Raw genomic sequence first — 5,730 nt, 5'->3', positions numbered from 1 at the left:
ACGATAACTGTAAAACTGAGAATCGATTTTATTTTTTATCATCATGATGGGGCATTTGTAGAGGAAAAACATTATAGCGCCATTGAAGGGGCTGTAATAACGTGACCACATTACCCGTATTTTATATAGTCTGAATTTTATTTAATTCATTCATTAATGTTCTTAAGCATTGGTTGAACTGGCCGCTGGGGTAGTCGAGTGGTCATAGTGACAGACTCGCATTGCGGGGAGGAGTTGTGCTCGGTTTGAAAAACAGAAATATTGGTTAAACTAAAAATTAAAAATTTTAATCTCATCTATGATGTATCTACAGAGTGAGAAACATCGTCGGAAAAAAATGAGTGATGGTGATCTGATATTTATTTAAAAAAAAAACTCTTAGCTGGCGTCATCCGTGAAAACTAGGTGGCAGTAAACTCTTCATCAAGGAAATATTTTTCACACTACGGTGGCATTATAAAGGTCAGCTTTTGAAAGTTCTACAGTAAGTGAAAACCGACCGTATGTACATCAGTTACGTAAATAAGTTGGGAGTTTGTACATTATTTTTGCACTTCTCTGTTTTCTGGACAACCACAGGCGTTTTTTACGGAGAGTTTACTACATTGAAGGTAGCCTGTGTCAACAATACCGTCAGAAACATCCCATCAGGGCCTGGCCAAAAAATGCAACATGTGGGCTACCACTCTATTGACATATGCAAATTTTGATAGCTTTGACCAATGGTAAAAAAAAAAAAAAATTCTTATCCTACGGATTTTGCCATGTTTCAAAAATAGAACTATTTACCAGTTCTTTCTTTGCTTTTTAAGCCGGGTTTCCCTAGGAGCGAATTTCCTGTGCCGCACACAACGTGATTCGCCCAGCGCTACACGCCATTCACTCACCAATAAGAAAAGCAGCATGACTGTTTTGCTACAGAGCGCAATACGCCTCACGACAGCGCTTTACGTCGGGCGTGATTGGCCGACTGCTTCTAGAGGAGTCAAATGCGTAGTGCGCCACGCGTTTTGCCGATGTTCTCTTCACTCTTGTGTGTTTTCTTTCCCTTCCCTTCAAACCGGAGCATGCAGACGGCACAATAGCTGATGCCAAGGCTATATACTATAATATAGTCGTCTCCTGATCTGATGCGCCCCGCTAGGAAAACACAAACGCGTAGCATGATTATGTAACACGTTGCTGCCGACGCGGAATTATACTGTTCGGTTCACGCGGCGCAAAACACCTATACCTATTCCGAAAGACCCGGTTTTAAATAATAAATTGGCAGCGTAATACTTTTTTATCTGAGATTCATTAACAAAGTTCTCAAATTTGTGTAGCGATGGCAGCAAAAGCGGCAGTACTTCGAAATGGACTCCAAACAATGATTCAAAGACATCAGATCCCCGCAAAATATTATGGATGTCTCTTGGCATGCCCCTTAACAAAGATTGGTAACATTTCTTGAGTTCTCAAAGATTTGAAATTCATGATCCATGCCAGCACTTTTTTCCGAGTCCCATATTTTGTTTCCACGAAATATGGTCAGGTAGAATATGCGAAGTCGAAAACTCATGTCCAATAGGAATCGTCGATTTTAAGTTGCAGAAAGAGATACCCAATCGGACTGTTTCTGAATTCCTTACTATCAGTGATTCCAGCAAGCCCCTCCTTCTTGACTTCTCGTTGTTTACATCTACACTGGTAAATTTTTCTTGGTATCTTGTTTATTTTTTGTTTATCTTTTTACAACTCTTGAGTTAGTAAACAAAATGGCGACAGCTGATTTCGTTGTTGCGTAAATCTCCAATTCATTTTCATTGTAGATTGATCGGTTTGCCGTGGGAAGAGGTCCAAAATCTTAGTCATCGGAAAGCGTTTTAGTCATTGAGTATTGGGGGAGATTGTTGTATGATGCCAAGGTATGTTGATTATCACATAGAGCTCACCATTGTTATTAACAGAATTTGTTGTGAGATTAGTATTTGAATAAGTGAGCATGTCAGTGTCATTTTTACTAGTAATAGAATTTTTTACTTACCAATGGCATTCATATAGAACAAATCTTGCGGACAAAAAAAAAGAAACCTTAACTATTTGATAAAAGAACATATCATTGAGTTGTGGAATGAAGTTAGTTGTTTGATCAATTATGAGAATGTGAAACGTACTTAAACGCGGCACTGTTCATATTTCACAGTCAACTTTTGTTGGCACCCCCCCCCCACAATGTTTTCCTTTGTGCCCCCCCCCCCCGAAAGAAATGGAAGACCCCCCTACTATCAAGCACGAATCCGGAGGGGGTGGGGGATGGCGATGAGGGTGATTTCCCCTCCCAAAACCCAGATAATATGGGAGAAAATAATTTGCATGTCCTGTGTAATGCATGGAATGATCAGATCTACCTACACACTCTAAGTTGCTTTTCTGATACATCGCCCTAGATCCACTTGCCTACACTCTATTCACAGCTGAAAATGTCTGCCTATACTTCATTCGCTGCTGATGATTTCTGCCTCATCCTCATTGCTTTGCTCATTGGATGCTCATTGCATCCTCATCAGCTCAATTGCTTTTAAAACATACCTCCATCCTAATATGTGTACATTCATCTTAACTAAACCCCGAAACTTCTCCAACTCCTAATCCCATCTCGTCTGTAATCACCACAAAATTTATTAATCGCGACAGTACCCAATTGTCCGGGGAAAATATGTTGTAAAAAGTTTGTATGTTTTTGTTTTTTTTTACACTAAATAAAGTGTTCCAGACTCTGCCACGAAGCTGGGCTGGAAGAGATCTCGGCAATGAGATACGTCCAGTGGCAAAGTTCTGGCGTTCATTCATTCATGCCTCATCCTCATTCGTTGCTGAAGCTATCTGCCTCGGCTTTATTCGCTGCTGAAGATATCTGCCTGCATTCCACTTGCACCTGAAAGAAACCTACCTCGGCTTAATTCACAGCTGAACATATCTGCCTCGGCTTCATCCACAGCAGAAGAAACCTGCTTCTGTTCTATTCGCAGCTGAAGATATCTGCCTTGGCTTCATTGGCAGCTGAAGAAACCTGTCTGCACTCCATTCATAGCTGAAGATGTTTTCCTCAGCTTCATTTGTAGCTGAAGATGTTTGCGTCAGTTTCATTTGCACCTGAAGACAAGGATGTCTTAAGGGCATCATGGTCCCCCAGGCCAAGTAATTTTTCTGAGGCCCTACCTGGAAAATTCTCAAAAAATTCAACTACTACTCGTTTTTCTGAGGCTTCTCTTGAGGCGCCTGGGCTGTGCCTATGCGTTAAGACGGCATTGACTGAAGATATCCACCTCAGTTTCATCCCAGCCGGAGATATCTGTGTTAACTCCATTCGCAGCTGAAGATGCCCCCCTCCATTCCATTGGCGGCTGGAGATATCTGAATCACAGATTCCATAATAGAGGGGTGGCAATGGCCGATCCCAAAGTATGTGCCTCTGCTCCATTCATAACTGGAGATGTCTGCCTTTTTCTCAGGCGTGGATTCAGAGAGAGGAGGATTGGAACGACTTCCCCAAGATCCAAATAATGTGGGAAAATTTGTCTGTCCTTTAAAATATGGGATGATCAACAAAATTTACACAATTCGTCCCTCCCGTCACATCATCCTGGATCTGCGCCTGTCTATTATCAGTTACTATTAGTAGAAAATAGTTAGATGTTACAAGACACGTTTGAAAATGCCACTAATTTGTTGTTGAATTTGAATAAGTAGTAAAAATCAGTTTTGTGGTGTTTATATAACAGGGTTTCAGCTAGATAAAAAATTCTTTTAGCAAAAATGGGGGAAAGCTTTAGCAAAATGTTGCAATGCTAATGATTTATGGTTGGATGTCTTCTTGTTTTGTACCTCCTGTATGCATTTTTGCGAAAGTGGCTACTACTTCTTTCGCATTCTAAGATTTTCTTTCGTATTTTGCAAAAAATGCAACCGTAGCTTAACCCCTTATAATACATGAGCTAGTAGTTTTCAATTTTTTTTTTCACTCGTGACTCCCTTGTGTGATCGTTTAACTGCGGCTGCCCAGAGTAGTCGAGAAAAAAGTGTTTCAAAGCATAGAACAAGAACACATCAATACACCCACTCTTGGTGACATCCCCCACACTATAGGAACAACTGTGATGCCTATTTTGAGAACCAGTGCCATAAGCATAAATTTGTATTGGGCACATGAGACACTTGCAGAACAGCGCTGCAAACCTCAATGTGGTCATTTTTTTTCAACCAGCATTATTCTTGCTAACTGAAATTTGGCAAAATACGTAACCACAATCATTCTTCCCAGAAGCTGTTATTTAGGTAATTAAAGATATAGAAGGACACTATCAACAACAAGACAGCATAATTGCCAACTCTCCCGAATTTCTATTCCATCTCCCTTGTTCCAAAAAAATTCTTGTATCTTCTAAATTTTGACCATGATCGTAAAAAATCCTTACTTGTGGGGAAAAAAAATTATTCCCAAACAATTTACGCTGAAAAAAAAGATTTTTTTCAGCTGTTTTTAATGACAGAAATGGCATCACAAGCATAACATAAATTGCCGTCATTGCATGAAATCACAAAAATATTACATTTTTCGGGAGAGGGGAGCCGAAATTCGCCAAACAGCCAGTGTCAATTCAGCCTTTTGACAACCAAAATCAGCCAGATGAGTTGTAACTACTTTTACTACATGTCCTGTTATGGGCCTGATGGTGATGCTATTTAACTGGCCTGATTTGAGAATAGGACAGAGTTATACCTACTGGCTGGCAATGATTGGTGACTTGGAGCTAATCAGCGATGGCTTGCACGATGTTGCATTTTTTTCAAAGGGGGAAAAATCCCTACAATTTTATTTTTTATGAAAATCACTAGAATTATACTTTCATAATGAAAAAAAAACCAGAGCCACAGCTAGATGCTTGGTCAGGTGGGGCAAGCACACATTTTGCCTTCCCCTTGTGATGCTGAAAGAGATTGAAGAGTGAAATTCATGACCCCCCCATTCCAGTACCTGGGTGCCTCCTCTCCCTTCCCCAAGTGTAGCCCTGGGAAAATCCCTACAATTTCATTTTCATTAATAAGAAACTATTATAATTTTGCTTTCATCAATGAAAAATCCCTACATTGGTTTTTTTTTTTAAATCCCTTTAACAAAATTAAATATAAATTTAATTTTGTACACAGATTTTGTATCCAGGTGAAAATCTGCCTAATTCTTGTTCTCCAAAGTTAGCAGCTATGCAGTAGAAACAGGCGTTCTTTCTTGGTCATGTAATACAATCAGTTATGAGCCATTTTCAAAAAAGTGGTAGAACGTAATTTCGTGGTTCATAATTTCAATATGAAGTTGTGGCTATTATATCCCTCCCTCTTTCCATGATGGGAAACAGCAAAAAAGACACGCGTCTGAATTTGATTCCAAAATTTGAGTCTTAGATTCCAAAAAAATTCTTAAACATCTGAATTCTAAAAATGGATAAAATTTTGTCCATTCTCTGCATTTTTTAAGCTGGGTCTATACCTGCAAAACGCCACAGAACTATGTAATGCAGAAATTTTTCAGGTATGGTTAGCACAGTGCGCAGGCTATTTCAGTGCTAGATTTTGTATGTAGACTACACCTCGAAATCTGATTTTGTGCTATAGAATTCTATGGAGTTCTACAGATGTGGACCTGGCTTTTTGGTTTCTTTTTTTTGTGAACTATGTTCAGATATCTGGAGC

At 39.5% G+C, this 5,730-nt stretch overlaps 1 protein-coding gene across 2 annotated transcripts in view; it reads left to right on the top strand.

The window, feature by feature from the left end:
• Positions 1 to 1,618: 1,618 nt before the first annotated feature.
• Positions 1,619 to 5,730, top strand: part of Atg17 (autophagy-related 17) — a 43,001-nt gene continuing 38,889 nt past the window's right edge. The window contains exons 1-2 of one of the 2 annotated variants that reach the window (XM_089234987.1): positions 1,619 to 1,689; positions 1,812 to 1,907. The gene's annotated coding sequence lies outside the window, so the exon portion shown is untranslated. Of the gene's footprint in view, positions 1,690 to 1,745; positions 1,908 to 5,730 lie in introns of those variants that run through there. The other variant, XM_089234988.1, reaches the window with a different exon arrangement.

The sequence above is a fragment of the Pholcus phalangioides genome, unplaced genomic scaffold (assembly GCF_987345545.1).
Source record: "Pholcus phalangioides strain wild (caught in Gottingen) unplaced genomic scaffold, Ppha-v1.0 ptg000008l_1, whole genome shotgun sequence".
Taxonomy (NCBI): Eukaryota; Metazoa; Arthropoda; class Arachnida; order Araneae; family Pholcidae; genus Pholcus; species Pholcus phalangioides.
This window is presented reverse-complemented; position numbering and strand designations above follow the sequence as displayed.